This window comes from Pelodiscus sinensis, chromosome 1 (assembly GCF_049634645.1).
Source record: "Pelodiscus sinensis isolate JC-2024 chromosome 1, ASM4963464v1, whole genome shotgun sequence".
In the NCBI taxonomy this organism is placed as follows: Eukaryota; Metazoa; Chordata; order Testudines; family Trionychidae; genus Pelodiscus; species Pelodiscus sinensis.
The window spans coordinates 94,883,222-94,901,168 of NC_134711.1; the positions used below are offsets into that span (position 1 = coordinate 94,883,222).

The following is a 17,947-nucleotide window of genomic DNA, read 5'->3' on the forward strand; positions in this document are numbered from 1 at the left end:
CACGGGGAGGCCTTTCTACTTATGGACCGGTGCTATGGAGCCCCAGCATCATGGTAAACCTGAAACTGTGTCACAGGACGTACTATTGCCCTTGCCTCCCATGTAGCCCCTTCTGCCTGGGAGAAGTTCCCTATAATAATCCACAAGGCCCCTTACACTTTCCTCCTCTAGACTTCTTACCATCTCCTGATACATGAAGCCTACAAAACACTGGACAGTGGCTCAGCAGCCATTAGTCACCACTGCTTATTATGCCAGGACAGTGTTGTGGTGACTACAACTAAAGCCATCATTAGACATCTGAGCAGAGGAGTAAGTAGGTCAGGGAGATGAAACTGCATCTATGACACTGAGATTGGAGGCTGCAGCCTGTTCTAGGGGCCACATTTTTAAAAGGTGTTGAAAAATGGGAGACAGGGAAGCAAAAAGCCCAATGTTTTGAGGGCTGAAGATAAATGTCATCTTGTGAGCTATCGCAAGGAGCTCAGTCTGTTTAGCTTCTACAGAAGAAGGCCAAGAGGTGACTTAATTGAAGTATCTAAGTGCCCTCCTGGAGAGAAAATGTCAGGTATTCAAGGACTGTTTAAAGCCCTGGAGAAAGGCAGAACAAGACCAGTGGCTAGAAAGTGAAAACATACCAATTCATATTAGAAATAAAGCACAAATATTTCACAGTGAGGATGATTCACCATTAGAACAAACTACCACAGCAAATGATGGATTCACCATTTCTTGATGTCTTCTAATGAAGACTAAATGCCTTTTTGATGTGTGCTTGGATCAATGCTCAGTTACTATGATATACAGAAGGATTGGGATATGCAAGGAGCAGATTCGATCCTCTAATGGTCCCTCCTTGCCATAAAGTCTACTAATTAATGAAAAACTGAGTGTGGCATAGGGAGCAGCCTTTGGAGTTTTACTGTGCAGCCAGGTTGAACCCCAGACTCAATAACTGGTATGATCCAGGAGAAGCCACACAAACATCCAAGGAGGCTGTCCAGGGACAGAACACCCTGGTACCTTACAAGGGAGAGGTGGGTGTGGTAGTGACATCACAAAAGCCTGTGGTAGGACCTTCATCTATTGGGAGACAAGGGTGGGGAGCTGATGACCTCATAGAGAGACCCCGACATCAGCCAGGCAGGACAGAAGCACAAGGCAGGGGCAACCTCAGAGACTCCCGTGGCTTTGCAACAGCAAGACTCCTCAACGTCTCTCCTTGGGGACAGAGAGAATTAGGATTCATAGATGTGAGCATGAGGAGGAACCTCGTTACGATTTTTTTCCTTCCTTACTACTGATTGTGTAGTCCCTGTTTGGAAGGTAAGCGCCTCAGAGAGGTTTGAAACCTGTTCAGTCTGATCCATGTGATACCAGCTGATTTCTAAGTTTAGAAATCAGTGGGTTACGGTGCGTTGATTTCCTCCCAAGGACTTTTTCCCATAGAATCACTCAGGGTATTGAGGGTTTGTTCGTTTAGGTTTCCCTTTCCCTCCTCCCTTCCCTCTTTCTTCCTGCTTCTTTCCCCCCTTTTCCATTCCTCCCTGCCTCCACCAAGGAAGGGTATGTTTCAGGGAGGCTGCTATCACTGTGAGAAGCCCTCACAAATAGGTGCAGCTAGAAGAGTGCTTGGAGACTGATCTCCTCCAGTATAGACCTGGGCCATCCTTTCAAACTTCTGTGGAGACCCCTCCACCTACTGGCTCTCAGAGTCTCCATCAGAGGTGAAAGTAAGCATGTGCACCCCAGTGTGCAGCTTCCACAAGAGCGGCCTGAGCTGTAGGGGGGGTAGTTAAAGAATCAACAGGAACCTATTTAAAGAGCTGGCAGGGACTTAGAGGGGGAAGCTATTTTAAACAGCTGTTAAAGGGCTATTTAGAGAGCAAATAAAGAGCAGTTTGCAGGGGGTCTCTCACACTGCTGCCAATTTCCTGGCAGCAGTGTCCCCACACAGACAGCCCACAGCTCCCTTGTGGGCAGGTAAGGTTACCTAACCCCAGCCCTCCTCCTCCCACCATGGTCTGCCCCCTAGGGTACTCCAGATCAAGGGAGGGTGTGAGACTGACACATGCACCTGATCCAATTTTTCCAGTCTCCATGTTTTCCTTCCCCAACCTATGCCCACAACTGTTCCTCCTTCCCATATCTCTCATCTCCATTTATCCCCCTTTTCTCACTGCAGCCCCAATCCCTCCCCACATATTCTTCTGCTCCCTGACTTCCCCTCCCCTCCCAGTAAGTGTTTGCATGTATCATTTATTTTAAAAATTGGGTTAGGGCTTTCTGAATAGTTTGCTGTGCTCACATTACATTTCCCCAAAACACAAAACTCCTCTAGCAGAGGAAGACTGGAAGAACATGCCTTTTTATTTCAGGGTTTTGCTCACAGTAGGGCTTGAATTCATTAGTGCGTGAGTGATGATCAGGTAGAACAGACCCAACAACATTGCCACAGAGTAGTGGTTCACAACCTGTTTGCCACTGTGAGCCGCATATGCAGTTCTGCAAACGGTCTGTGATCTACAGGTTGAGAACCACTTCCCCAAAGCCACACACTTACTATGAGTAAAGCTGGCTTTCAGCCCTCTTTGGCTCATTCTCTGCACATGCTCACTATAAACCTAAACCTAATCCTTTAATTACATACATTTTACACTCACAATATTTTACATTAAAAATCCTCCATAGGTTTCAGTTTTTATTTTTTATCAGGTAGAATAGATTCACTTTTGGTCTGATGTGATGTACTCATACTGTCTGGGCCTCACTCATAGTTGGTAAAAGTGAATCCTATTGCTGAAAGAAAGCAGTTTTATGTTTAGTGTATAAACAGAGATTGGGACAGCCTTCCCTCCCACACACATTAGATTAGTCCAGTGGCTCTCAAAGTGTGGCCTGTGGACCACTAGAGATCTGTGGCCATCTTGAAGGTGGGACATGGGCTAGGAGTTCACACCATCCCCCACAGCAGGGAGCCTATGCTGGCACTCCAGCCCCATGTCCCACACACACATGCTGCTGCTCCCTCTCCCCCCAGCAGGAGCAATGACAGTGCAGGAAGGCTTTCCTCACTGCTCCCATTGGCTGGGATCATGGCCAATGGGAGCAGCAGGTGGTGGTGCCTGGGAGCAGCAGGAGACACAGAGCCAGGTAAGCACCTCCCATCCCCATCATGCTCAGACCCTGCACCTCCACCTGCTCCTGTAAAGATTTGATGGAAACAACTTGGGTGCTGGAAATGGCTTAGTGGGTGGGACACAGAACACGCCCTCCTGCCAGGCCCTCTGTCTTATTCACAAGAGGGTGAGGTAATAAATGTGCAGAGGGTTAATGGATACGGCTGGCATTTAAGCACATGCTTAGTAGTGCTAACGAGCAGTTAGCTTCACATTAGGCAGGAGCAACCTGGTGGCTGTGCAGCAGCTTTTCAGTGAAGTCAGGATCAGGTTCCTCTGCTCTCCCCATTTTGGGCAGCACTTGGTACCTTGGTTTATTGCACCTGGCACTCTGTACCTGCCCTCCGCAGGCCCCAGTCCTCAGTTTCTCTGAATCTGCTAGCCACAGATGGGGCAGAGTTGCAAGGAAGGCTTGTTTGGGAGAGGCCATGATCGTTATATGGGGCAGGGAAGTTACAGGATTGTTTTCATGGGGCTTATGCTCCCCATGGCTAGTGCAATTGTAACTGCCTGCAGGTGGATTTGTGCCTGGGATCTCTGGAGCTTAGTGCAGGAGTCGCTACAACTTGAGCTATAAAACCAGCTGGCTCTCAGCTTAGGCTGTAGAGCTCCCTTGTTCTTATCTCTTGCTGTATGTGGTCTAAGTGCCACTACATGGGACAGTGAACCACAGCCACTAGATGTGTGGGTTACATAATGCTCTATGGCTCCCTCCACTCAGCAAGGAAACCGTCCATAGGGCTTAAACCATCACAGTCTCACCTGAAGACAGGCCATGTTAGTGTGTCCTACTGCTGGCCAGATCCTTGCTCGCCAGCTGCCCACACACTAGCAGTGGCGGGGGGGGGGGGGGGAGTTCCAGTGGCTGACCATGGGGTGAGTGTGCAAGGTTGGTGGTCCAGCAAAGCCAAAGCTTGCAGGTCTGGCTGCTCCCCCTGCTGGCCCATCAGTGCAGTCACAGCTGCATGCCCATTCTCTGCCAGCAGGCTCCCTCCACCTCCACCCACACTCTGCCGGGTTTCCAGGCTGCTTGCTGCAGGTGTTGGCTGGTTACATGTCACCACTGCTACCCACCCATCTGCCCTTTACGTGCTTCCCCTCTCACTGTCCTCTCCCAGCTGTGCCCATTCACCACCTCCACAGCCTCGCTGCTCCTCTATGTTCCCCTCTCCCCCCATAGCAGGGTGTATCCTACTCCCAGCGCTGTGCAGAAAACCAGCTGCTGGTCAGATCATTCAGATCACTGACATTGTGGCTAGCAGGCTCCGTCCTTCCCCCACTGCCTCTGGCTGGGCTGGCACCAGGGACAGCTCAAGACCCTACAGCCCAGGGCACTGGTCAGGAAGAGCCAAGTCCTGCAAGAGCCAAGACACCACACTGTCATGGGGAAGCTTCTCCACCCATCAGCTAGGCTCTGGATTGGTGGGGAGGAAGCAATTCCCATCCTCTTTGTGATCCAGCTGTGCAGGTCCCCAGGCAGGGGCACTTAGCATCCTCTTCACATGCTGCCCTCTCCCCCCCCCCCCCCCACCTACATCCTGGTCTCAGGGAGAGTGGAGCTCCTCTGTCCCATAGGCACCCTCCTTGCCTCTCTGGCCAAATTGGCTTGAAGCCCCTACAGTCAGGTTCCAAAGGACATGGTGACTATGCATCCTAAGGACCTAACTCCTTCCTGCCCATACTGTAGCCAGGAGACAGGAGGCAGCAGGGTTATGTAGGAGGCCGTCAGCGGCTTGGAGGTATTAGCTGCTTTTCTACACTGTGCAAGCAGGAAGGGACAAGCTGCTTCCAGCCTTAGGGCAATAGGGGGATGGGAGGGAAGAGATGACCTCTCAAAAAACACAGGCCAAGTAATCCCCCACCTCCATTCCACTGGAAGCTGCTCCTATCCCTTCCCTCCCCCACAGTTGTAAAAGGCTGCAGTTTGCCACATTCTTGTGTAAACACCAACAAATCTGGGGTGGGAGGAGGCGGGTCCTGTGACCCTGCATGCCCCACACATGTTGCCTTGAGAAGACATGGCACCAAATACCAAGAAAGGCAGGTCCATCCCTGGGACTCAGCCAGGCTTGGAGGGTGGCAGGCACTGGGCAAGAAGGGTTGGGTCAGGTCAGTCAGTCACCCCCATCCTTGTGTGAGAGAGAGGCATAAAGAAGTGTGTGCATGTCACCTCTCTCTGTGCAAGCCTTAAAGATAAGAAGGTAAATACAGTAGAGTCCTGTGGAGGCAGGAAAAGGGAATAAGGGAATTTGTGTGCAGCCATCCTGGTCTTGTTAACAAGAGAGCAAGAGTCAGGCTAAGTCTGTGGCCTGACAACGCGAGATCTGTAATTAGACGCTGCCTTCGCCTCTCGCCTCCATACGGAGATAAGGATAGAATGCTGACTCTGGTAGGGACCTTGAGATAAGGAGCATCTGGGTGGAACTAAATAACTGTTAGCCATTGGTGTTTGTAATGGGAAGGAGACTAATTATTATTGTTATTATATTTAATAGACAGTATATAAACTGCTTCATAATTGCTTGTATTCGAAAATCTGCCTCGGTGAGGGGTGGGACTCCCCCCCTGTCCGAACCAGTTTTTCCCTTGCTGCAGCTCGTAATAAAACTGCCACTGGCTACTTGTTGCTTACAAACTCAGTGAGGACAATGTTTTCTTCCACAGTCCCAATTATCCGATCTAACCGGGACTGACACGTGGTCGGATTACTGAATATGTCGGATGATAGGGACAATACTGTATGTATCCTGGCCCCATCCCTGCCTGGCTCTGGCCCCTTCCCTCCCTGCAGCTCCCGGGTGCCCAGCCCCACTCGCTACCCCGTCGCTCTCCTGGAGCCGCTGATGCCGCTCCTGCCAGCACCACTTCGTCCCCAGGTGCTACAGGCATCAGCGGCTTCAGGAAAGCAATAGGGTAGTGAGCAGGGCCATTCTCCCGCCCGCACTTTATCCGACCCTGCAGCTCCCAGGGATGAAGCGGCGCCATCAGGAGCAGCATCAGCGGCTCCAGGAGAGTGACAGGGCAGCGAGCGGGGCCATTCTCCTGGCCCGCGCCCTGGATCCACTGATGCCGCTACTGCCGGCGTCGCTTTATCCCTGGGAGCTGCAGTGTCAGATAAAGCGGAGTGTCAGATTACCGAAGGTCGGATAATCCGGACTCTACTGTAGAAAGACTCCGACTATGCAGTATTTCTTTTTAACGGGCTCAGTCAACTTGATGTTAATTTGAATGTTGGTTCTGACTGATTTCCAATGAACTTGCTTGAATTTGAGTAGTTTTACCAAGTGTCCGATGTACAGCATAGGGAAATATGGTCACCCTATCAGAGCAGCCCTGATCCCTGACTGCGAATTTGAATTGCTACCACAATGCAAGTAATGAATACTCATAACAAAGAGAGAACTAAATAGAAGTATGGCAGCATGGCTTCTTGCACTGATAGATGTGGGACTGAAAAGTTACATTAAATAAGGTTTTCTTTTCCTACCATAATGCTAGAGTTAATTTGGGGTTCATGGATTCCTGCAAAAAGATGTGGCTTCTCTGATTAATCAGGCAAAAGGATCCTTGTTAAAATGTATTCAACACATAAAAAGATAAAAGGTTTTAGAAAAGGTTATAGATTTAAACATCTGAAAATCAAAGGTTGAGTGAACATTAATATGGGGGAAAAGTCTCTTTTTTTCTCCTTTTATTTGCCTGATTGATTACCTTTAATTTGGGTTTTTACTGAAAGCCCCCAGTAATGGCAAATGTTCTCCTTGGGGAAAGGAAGACCCAGTTAAAAGTTGAATTTTGGCTCCTCAATCATTTTTGATAAAACTAATCCTGCTTTTAGGCCAGAGGTGACAAGCACACACAGGAGGAAAATTGAAAGGCTGAAGAAGAACATCTGCATGTGCTTGTGTTGAATGCAGGATTCAAGGATGGCTCACTCCACCTCTGAATTCTGACTCATTTTGCCAGCTGGGGACAACATCTGCCTGGCTTGCCCTGGTTTTTTCTCACCAGAACGTGACTCCTACCTTTGGCCTGGCCATGTTGATTAAAGCACTAGCATAAGTTAGAGGAGTCATATTCAAAGTTGGTCAAGGCACCCCAGTTCTGCAGTTGGAGCTGCAGACTCCATACCAGGGGCGGGTAATCATTTTTTATGATGTAGGGAGAGCACTCCAACAATTTGGTAAGTGGTCAAGGGCCACGCTCTTCCATTAATGGGCAGTAGCTGACTCACTGTCCAGGGATTCTTGCATTTGAATAGGAGACCCTCCATATAAATGACCCTTGATGGCTTCAAACTACAATGGAGATAAAAGGATCACAGGAAAGGGACAGTACCATCTTACAACCAGAATGTCACTCCGAAAACAAAATGGAGTTTGTAGTTTGATATGGATACGGTACAATAGTAAATTGCAGCTCATAAATATGCTTCATCATGATACATAATGTGTGGATATGGTGTGCATCAATAAATCTAGATGCATGCACCACTGTCTAGATAGTTTTTCAAAAAGCTCATATATCCAGTGGGGCCGACAGCCTCACTGGGCCCCGTTCTGCACCCCCAGAAAGGGTGGGCCCTCAGGAAGAGAGGGCAGGATTGGGGGCAGCCAGCCCTCAGCATTGCCCGGACTGCAACACCATGTTCCCAGCTCCCCAGCCCCAAGCCCTACCTGGAGCGCACCATACAGCACTCCAGCAGCGACTTACAAGGCCTGGTGCTCTGGTCACTGCCACAGTAGCAGCGACAGTGGCCAGGAGCCTTGGGCCCCTTTGTATCTCTGGGCCCCTGGGCAGTTGCCCCCATTGGCTCTCCTATCACTATGGGCCACTCACACACTTCACTTGGTAGAATCCTGGTATTCTGGGACATGGGGCCCTGAAAACTATTCCCTGTGCTCATTTGGCACCCACAGGGCCCCTTCATGTATGTGTATCACACACCTCTTCTTAGGATATAAAATAAAACTCAGCAAGTTTTGAATATTGGCTCTCTAACGCCGCAGCCGTGCTCTTGTAGCTCCGCATATTGCTCCAGGGTGACATGCATGATTGATGACATCACAGGAATTCCTGTGTGGGATTATAGCCCCATAATTCACTGTCATCTTTTGTTTCTTCTCGCTGCATAACAGAGATGCTGCTCAGATGTGTCAGCTTCTTCGGCTAGCTGAATGGCTGAAGTTGCTTCTGTATCTTACTAGGGTGGGGGGCAGCGTAATTTCCAAAGCAATGCCCTGAGCTGGATCACTTTCATGTTGTTAATGAGGCTACGTCTAAACTACACCCCTCTGTTGGCAGAGGGAGGTAAATTAGATGTATCGAAAGTGCAAATGAAGCCGGGATTTAAATATCCTGCACTTCAATTGCATAATGGCGGCTGCCGCTTTTTTTCTAAACGAAATAAGGAGTACAGGATCTTTCAAAATGGGGCATTTCTGTCAAAAATGCCCCATTTAAACTGCCGGGGGGGAGGGCAGTTTCTGTTTCGGAAAAAAGCGGTGGCCATCATTATGCAAACGAAACGCGGGATATTTAAATCTCAGCTTCTTTTGCACTTTTGATACGTCTCATTTACATCCCTCTGCCTTCCGAGGGGTGTAGTTTTAGACATTGCCTGACTGAATCGTTATCAGCAATGGCCCAGATTGCCCCTGCTAGATTTATGCACACAGGGAGCCCTCCACCTATGAATTTCCTTCCTCCCTCTTAGCAGGTGTTGGCCTCTTTTCTGGCATTGTTCACCTCTTCTCTGGATGCTGCCAGAGGTGTTCTATAGGATCAATTCTATGGGTATGTCTAGACTACAGGCTTTTGTCGACAGAGGCTTTGTCAACAGATACTGTCGACAATGCTTCTGTCGACAAAGAGTGTCTAGACTACATCCAGTTCTGTCGACAAAACAAGCCACTTCGTCGACATGAGCGTGTAGACGCAAAGGACAGTGTAGATGCAATAACGCCTTCTGTTGACAGAATTCTGTCAACAAAAGGCATTATTCCTCATAGAATGAGGTTTACCGCCATCGACAAAACTGCCGAGTTCTGTCGACAGAACTCGGCGGTAGTGTAGACTCAGGTATAGTTTTGTCAACAAAAGGCCACTTTTGTCAACAAAACCCTGTAGTCTAGACACAACCATACCTGTATATGGAAGGGAATGGAGACTGAGCAAGGTAAGTGAAGGGAAAGAATACATGGGCCAGCGGTAGGGCCAGAGGGGAAGTATAATGTTCCCCATCCAGACCCAAAAACATTTTGTAGAAAAGATAATATAACCCTGATCTGCATTATTTTTTCATGGCACCCCCACCTAGTAGCACAGGGAGCAGCTAGTGGAGCTATTCTGCAGGAATGAGAAATGCTAAAGCCGATAAATTGCAGTGGGGCTTCTAAGGGGATAGCTCTGGCCCTGGGGATCCAGCTGGCTGGAGCGTACCTATTCCATAGGGATGGAGAAAGTGCAAACTTGTCCCCTGAGAGAACAATAAAGGAGTGTCACAGAGTGGCTGGCCCATGAAAGTGATGTAGGTTCCACACCCCTGAGTTATTTAAGAGGTGAGACAGAACAGCCTGATTCAGTGAGGGGGAAGGATATGCCACTAGAAAACTGGAGAAGTCTCGGGAGGGAGCAAATGGTGCTTCCTGGGGGAAGGCCAAAGTCAGGAGAGCACCAAGAGGGGTTTCCACAAGGAGTCCCCAAACAAGAAAGCTAAAGCTGGATAGCTGAAGGCAGGAAAAGCTGCCAAGGGAGTTGCCTGCCAGCTGTAATCGGAAAAGCTGTAACCAAGGGCTAGGGAGGGGTCAAGGTAAGGGAGCAGGTGAGCTGAAGATGAAAGACTAAGTAGCTGACATCGCCAGGGGTAAAGAGCTGGACCTAGAGGAAACAAGAGAGGGCCAGGAAAATGAGGGATACTCCCAGAACAGAGGCTGTGGAGGGTTCCTGCTGGAAAGAATGGAGTTGCATTCCAGCTGAAAAGGCTGTAATGGCCGGTACAAGGACAGAAGAGGATTGACAAAGTCAGAGTGAAGCAGAAAGCAGCAGTGTGTGGGGCATTGAGGAGGGAGAGATGTTTTGAGTTCTAATGGCTGCTTACACTGGAGTGAGAAATGGACAACAGGTTTTGGGCTTGTGTTTCGGACTATTTGCACAATATTTCACAGTAAGCCAGTCCCAAGGAGGTGTAGTATTGAGACAAGAAAGCTGGAAGTAAAATTACTGGGTCACCCTAAAGGGAAAATTGAGGCAGATGCCCTTTATGGTTCACCCTGCTGCAAAAAGGTACAGCAGGAAGGGCGCCTTAGGAAAGGGAGGAACTCCAGGAGAGTACTTCCATGATTTCTTCCCTCCAAACCCCCTTGTCTGAGATTTTTCCACTGTTGCAGAGATGCAAAAGACTGTCCAGGTCTGTGGGATTTGGAAGCTGAGTTGAGTTATTGCAATAACAGTCTGACATCCACATACAGAGATCCTCCTTTATTACAAGGAAGGCGGAAGTAGGTAATTGTACTATGGGGATACCACTGATAACCAGCCCTTTACAGTTAATCAGAATTATTAATGTGTTAATTTTTTTTCATGACAAGAAGAAAAATGTATTAGCACGCAGCCAGTGGATACAGTAAATGCACTGTCATGGGAGGCAAACCGTCTCCTGGGGATGCAGATGAGGAAACTTGCAGAGGAATCATTTAGCAAGCTTCTTTTCAGAGGGAAATGCTGAGTGTAGGAAGTCTGCTGTGGCTCTTAATGCTATGGCTGGTCAATGCATCCCTTGCTAGGTTCCTGAGATGGATTGTGTTTTAATGGGCTTGGCCCCCATAGCACGTAACTTAATGTTCCAGCTGACAGATGATGTCTCACCGGGCAGATGGCAGCTCCTGCCAGGGCAGCGTCTCGCTGATGTCGAATTGTGGTGTCAGCACTGGGGAAGAGTCCAACTCAAGGTGTCCAGCTCTTACAATCAAACTCTTCTTTGGAAAAAGCACCAAAGGCAAAACAGAGAGCAAGCAACAGAACAGATACGAAACATGGGGGAGGAGACAGAGAATGGGACACTTAAAAGGCACAGCCTTAGACTTTGTCTATCCTTGGAATAAATCCTTGCTTCAGCCACCCAGGAAGTTGCTACACTCTTAGTGCAAATCCCTTACTACAGCTGCAATTTGTGCTAGCTCAACCCTGGTTGGAACTGGAATGCAAACTGTGATTATTCTTCTCAACACCAGGGGTTTCCACTGATGGCTGAAATCAAGAGTCATTCCAAATGCAAACAAAGTTTCTGAGTTCTGATAGTTACAGCAGAGACATCAGCACAATTCCTCCCACAATTGCATTCATCTTTGCTGCAGCAACTTGGCCCTCCATTTAAGTCATTAGTACAAAAAGTCCACTCCTTCCAGGTTACCCAAAACAAAGGTTTTCACCCCAGAGTCAAGCTGGGCCATAATCCTCCTTCCTGAGGGTCTGTTGGGTCTCCTAACCCCTTCCTGGTCTCCTCTGAGCTTCTCCCTACTCTCTACTGACCAGCAACTCCTGGGAGTCTCCCTGGAGCCACAGGGTTCTGTCTTATCTCCATCACAGGAAGTCTGCTTTAGTCATGTGACTTGCCTATCATGGGACATTGCTCACTTTCTACACCTAGGGAGGCCAGGTAAGTGTCAGAGCTAGGACTAGATGCCTCTTCCCTTAAAGGGCCATGTGACATTGCACTTCATATTTATGAAAATATGCTTATGATATGAATATGACATAACTGAGATGCACTTTATGCAAGATAACTCACATAAGGCATCATAGGAAAGGTTAAGATTTACTGCATATGACTATCCAATTTGTAGGCATGTATCATTTTTGTATCTGAAGTTAGAAATATTGACTAAGGTATCTAACACTTCAGGTACAACAATGAAAAAGCCAGGCAGGGCTGATGGTGGGGATAATAGACTGTGAAAAGGCTTGGTCTTCCTGGGGACACTCCATCCTGTCACTGACTCTTGGACATTTAATGCTACAGAGTCATGTGACCTGATCACTGGATGCTACCCTCCATCTTGGACTGCTGCTCCATCTTGGACTTCTGGACTTCCACTGGGAAGTTGATGAATCAAACAAATGATTCCCACATTATGGAAATTCTATATAAGGCAGGGGGAGGAAAACAATCAATGTCTTTGGTTTGCTTCTCTTCCCCACACAAAAAGATATTTGAAAACACCTGAAAACAAAAGGACTCAAACTGATGGGAGGGGAGAGGAACTGCTGGACACAATCTAGAAAGACAACCTGGGCCTGTGATACCTAAAACAATATCCAGGATGAATATTGCTTCGTTTGCATGCTTTGTATTATTTTCTTACTGATCTGCTTTGTTCTTTTTGCTATCTCTTTAACCACTTACAATACATCTTTTGGCAGTTAATAAACTTATCCCAGTTTATGTGATTTCTAACTGGGGGCAGGAGGTGGTGCATATCTTCCTCCACATTCAGGGAGGAGGCAAATTTCATATAATTTTGAGTTTATACTCCAAGGGAAGTGAACACCTGTGGCTATGGCAAGTTCCTTAGGCTGAATCTTCCCAGAGCTGATCTCAGTGTTTGTATGGATGCTGGGTGTGGCCCTCCCTGTGTTCTTGGCTAGAAGAGGCTTGTGAGCCTGGCATAGCAAGACCAACAAAAGGGGACCCAGGCTGGCAGAATAGCTTATTTCAGTGCTTATCTCAGCTCACTAAGAAACATCCGAAGGAGTCCAACCAGTCATAGGCCAGTCATCCTATGACAGGCCACCATTATATTTCTCCTGAAAAGTCAGAGACTTGAGAGAAGAATTCATAATTATTTGAGAAATAGGAGGAGTAATCAGTCCCTGCTTTTTATTCTGTCACATAATACAAGAACAAGAGGGTACTTAAAATGTAAATTAATAAGCAGTGCATTTAGCTTTCAAATATATTTAGTGAATTGTATAATAATTACAGTATATATAAATAATTCCCCAATTTCCATAAAACTATCTGATAACATTCACCCATAACAATAGTTCATTCCCAATTCAGTTTTTAATATTTTGAGTTCTTTAGAAAGCAATGGGAGTTTGTGGGCTGAGAATTCAAAGCGACCCGTATATTTAGAACAAATAGTAGGAAGTACTACTTTGTGCAGCATACAGTGTCCTTCTGGAATTCACTGCCACAAGAGGTTATCAAGACAAACACAAGAGGTTGGGTATGAAAAAGCCTCCCCACACTGAATAATTTTAAGACCATTAGCAACATTTCTCTTCATTCAAGCTCAGATAATTATAATACTAATCATATCTCATGCTTCAGAGCATAAAATGATTGCCTACAGAGGCTAGGAAGACCTGAGAGAGTTTCCATACAAGGAGAGATTAAAAAGAACTAACATTATTTAATTTGGCCACATTTGACATGGCCAAAATTGAGCTGCTGATTTTTTTTCCTTATACAATTTTCCCCATTCTCTTTTCTTTGTAAACAGAACCACTCTCTTCCCTGTCCGTGAGACCTATAACTGGCTATCACGTTTGGCATCTTCCCCTCTTCCATCCTTTATGTCCAGCATTTATTTTTGAATGCTACATCTTTTCTCTGCAAAATATTTCTAAGATCTGACCTTCCTTTCCACATAGGGGAAAATATTCCCCTCAAGGCCTTTATCCTCTCCACTTTTCATTACTGCAATCTCCTGGACACCAATATTACTTCTTGACTGATTATCCAAATGTTCAAATGAGTAAACAAAGCAAACTCCTCTCCTCCAAAAAATGTAAGTTTTCTCTGTACATCCACTTTTGCTGAGAACCATAGAATCTTGTCATTGTGTCCACTGCCTCTCCTTCCTCATTCCCATACCCCTATCTTGTCACCCCTTCATTGCATTAGTATGTTACATAGGACCCGAGTCTGATAATCTTACTCATATTGAATGGCATATTACTACTCCACCTCATTGACTTCAGTGGTACTACTTGTACAGTAAGATGCTACTCGCTATAAGAAATATGTCAGAATCTGGCTCTTAAGACAACTGTGATGGAGTGGACCAGCCTTGTGGTCCTACACATCCCACCACATGAAAGGATCATAGAGAGGTCCTCCAGGTAGGCTAGAGTGGCTGCAGGAGAAGCAGCCAATCAGGGGCCAGGAAGGCCCTATCAAAGCAGCTGAAGGACCTGACAGAAGTCAGTGTCTCTGAAGGCCTCAAGGTATGCAGACTGGGAGACTATCTGGGGGTATGTCTACACTACCACCCTCGTTCGAAGTAGGGTGGTTAATGTAGGCAACCAGAGTTGCAAATGAAGCCCGGGATTTGAATTTCCCGGGCTTCATTTGCATATTGCCAGGCGCCGCCATTTTTAAATGTCCACTAGTGCGGACTCCGTGCCGCATGGCTACATGCGGCACGGACTAGGTAGTTTGGACTAGGCTTCCTATTCCGAACTACTGGTACTCCTCATGAAACTCCTCAAGAAAGCTCTGATGGCCATTTTAGCCATAGGGCTTTCTTGTGCAAGAAGCCCCTGCCGTGCGTCCACACTGCCTCTTGCGCAAGAGGGCTTACACTTGTTAGAAAAGAGCGTAGCTCTTGTGCAAGAAGCCCTGTCTTCCCACACTTGACTGTAAATCTTCTTGTGCAAGAGTCAGAGGGGTAGCCGTGTTAGTCTGAATCTGCAAAAGCGACGAGGAGTCCTGTGGCACCTTATAGACTAACTGAAGTGTAGGAGCATAAGCTTTCGTGGGCAAAGACCCACTTCGTGACATGAATCTGACGAAGTGGGTCTTTGCCCACGAAAGCTTATGCTCCTACACTTCAGTTAGTCTATAAGGTGCCACAGGACTCCTCGCCGCTTTGTGCAAGAGTGTGGATGCTCTGTGGGTTCTTGCGCAAGAACCTGCCAGTGTAGACATTGTCAGAGAGTGCAGGCAAATGCACTTGACCAGAGATGGGCGCTCACAGGAGGTGAGTGCTGCCTTGTTACAGCAACATTGTTGGTTGAGGAATATAGGGCCTCTTAACTCCTATGCCAGATGTTCACATATGTAGAGTATCAGCACAGTGGGAGAAAGCAACCCCCATACAAGTGCAAGGGAAATGAGCAGAGCTTTTGCCAGCACTGATATACCACAGTAAGATACACTAAGGGCTGGCATAGCCAGGGAAGAAGCAGGGACTGGATTTTGGGTCTCTGAAGTCACAACCTGTTCTCTGATCTGCTCTTGTGAAAGCACAATTTTACGCTGCCCCTTAATTGGGTCCATATGGTAAAGCAGTGACTGAGCCATTAGACTGGCAGCTCATCAGGATCCTAGCTATTAATTTGCATTGTGAGGCTTCCAGCATACTTGAGGGCACCGTAAATGAAAATAAACAATAACTTGGAACGTAGAAGAGTAAAAGAGGCTATTGTAACACTTTGTGCAATAATGAATGCTAGAAAGAAAGCCATGCAAGCACTCCTAGGGCTCTGTAGTTTGGAGTAGGGGTGTATGAGTAGCTGCAAGGTATTGCACTGTAACTACCCCATGGGGACACTATGACCACACTCATGTAGACCTGTTTGAAAAGGACTGCATTTGTGCAAACTAAGGACCTTTTACATTCACGCCTTCAATGGACTGTGACGCTACTTGGAGGCATTACGGTCCAGCACTTTGTAGTGTGCTGCAATTCACATCCCCATAGTGTGAAGACCATACATTCCAATTGGACATCGGGTAACACTGTTTACACACGGTATAATTAAACTATGATATTCACTGCTCCAGGAGATTATTGAGACAGAAGGCTTTTTAGGCGCAAGAAAAGATTGGGCATGTATATACTGCAGAAGAACAGCTGTAGGGTTAGTAGCCAAAATAAAATTACAGCAAGGACTATCAATCTTCATATTTCAGTACATGCTTATGTGCTGAGATCAGGAAGGCTTTTTCTCCTGGATACAGCAGTACAAGGTTAAGGGCATTATAGACAGGATATCTTATTAGACAGTCCTCCAGTCTGTCCCAGAATGCCAATTCCTCTGTTCCTATGTAATTTTTTAGCAAAAAAGGGCAGCACAATGTCCATTGACCACAGGAGCCCCTCAAAACCAAATGACAGAGCCCCCTGCCCAATACTGTAACTTCTCTGAGGCATGACAAACTTATTGTTCCAACACACTGTCATAATGTATATCTAAAAGGTGTCACGTAAAATATCACAGGAAAAGTGGTGACATGATGGTCCCAAAATTCTTTGTGTGACATATATATGAGTTTCCTATAACCCTTTGTATCTGTGTGCTGAAAACATATTCTTAAACCACATTTGGGATGTAGTGCAGAAGTCCCAGCTTTCCTTACACATTTATGTACTAGGTAAACAAAGCTATCGAGTTAACAGCTGAGGGCGAAGATCATTTAGGGTACATGTACACTGCACCCTTATTTTGAAATAAATTATTCCAGAATAGTTATTCCAAAATAGCTTATTTTGAAATAGCATGTCTACACTGCAGGGAAGCCTCAAAATTAGTCCAAGGCAGGCTTCCGTAATGTAGATGTGCTATCTCAATTTAGAGCCCCAGGAGGCACTGGGGAGGAATAACTTAGAATGGTCCTGGTGAGGGGCTATTTCGAAATAGCAGAAGTGGAGTGTCTATAGATGCCTATTTCAAAATAGCTGCTTCGGAATAGGTGTTATTCCTCGTGGAATGAGGTTTACAGATTTCGGAATAAGCCATCCATTATTTCAAATTTATTTTGAAATAATGGAATGGCTGTGTAGATGCTCGCATTGTTATTTAGAAATAATGCTAACTATCTTGAAATAATGGTGCAGTCTAGACACACCCTTAATGATCACACCAGGGGACAGAGGCTGCATGCCAGGAAAACCTGCTGGCTCTTGAAACAGGGACAAAAAAACTGTGGATCATATGGGAGGAGAACAAAGAGACATTTGGGTTATCCATCACTTTAGAGAACAAAGGAGCCGGAACTTTGCATTTGTGAAAGATAGGTCCTTCTGCAAAAGAGACTGAAGAATGCTAACAATTTCAAGTGAATAAGAAACTATGTTAGGCAAAACGATATCTTGCCAGAATTAAACTTTAGATGCTAAAAAGCTTGGTTTTGGTTGGAACCTTTTAATGTCTTTTTCATTCTTCCTGGTCATTTACATCTATGTTCTTGTTAATAAACTTATTCTAGTTTTACTACAAACCATCTCAGTCCTATGTATTCAGGTGGGGTATAACTAACCTGAATTAACAACCTGTTGTATGTAATGGCTTTTGGAGGCAGTGAACTTGGTATTACATCTGGTGAAGGTCTAGTAAGAGAGTCTGGGCACGGCAGAGGAGATGGCTTTGACGAGACTCTGGACTGGAAGCAGTGGCACCAACTTTGTGATTTGCCAGGGATTCTTGACACCTGTACCACTTTAGGCCCCACCCACATTCTACTCCTTCCTGCCCTGCTCTGCACCTCCCCCACTTTTTCCTGCCTGTCCCCTTTCCCTGGTGCCTCCTGCATGTTGCTGAACAGCTTCTCACAGCAGGCAAGAAGCACTGGGAAAAGGGGAAGGAGCTGATCCACAGGGTTGCCATTGGGTGCTGAACACCCACTATTTTTTGGGTGCTCCAGCTCTGGACCACCCACAGAGTCAGCACCTATGACAGGAAGGGCAGTTGGTGTCACCCTGCCAGGAGTAACTGGGCTGATGGAAGCAAAGGTGAGACCATTATGCTGTAAGCACGCT

The 17,947-nt window shown here is 46.7% G+C and overlaps 1 protein-coding gene across 3 annotated transcripts in view; it reads left to right on the plus strand.

The window, feature by feature from the left end:
- The first annotated feature begins 1,170 nt into the window (after positions 1-1,170).
- The window catches only part of LARGE1 (LARGE xylosyl- and glucuronyltransferase 1), a 498,136-nt gene continuing 481,359 nt past the window's right edge, over positions 1,171-17,947 (plus strand). Inside the window, exon 1 of one of the 3 annotated variants that reach the window (XM_025178894.2) lies at positions 1,171-1,326. The gene's annotated coding sequence lies outside the window, so the exon portion shown is untranslated. The remainder of the gene's footprint in view (positions 1,327-17,947) is intronic. The other 2 variants (XM_025178889.2, XM_025178890.2) reach the window with 2 other exon arrangements.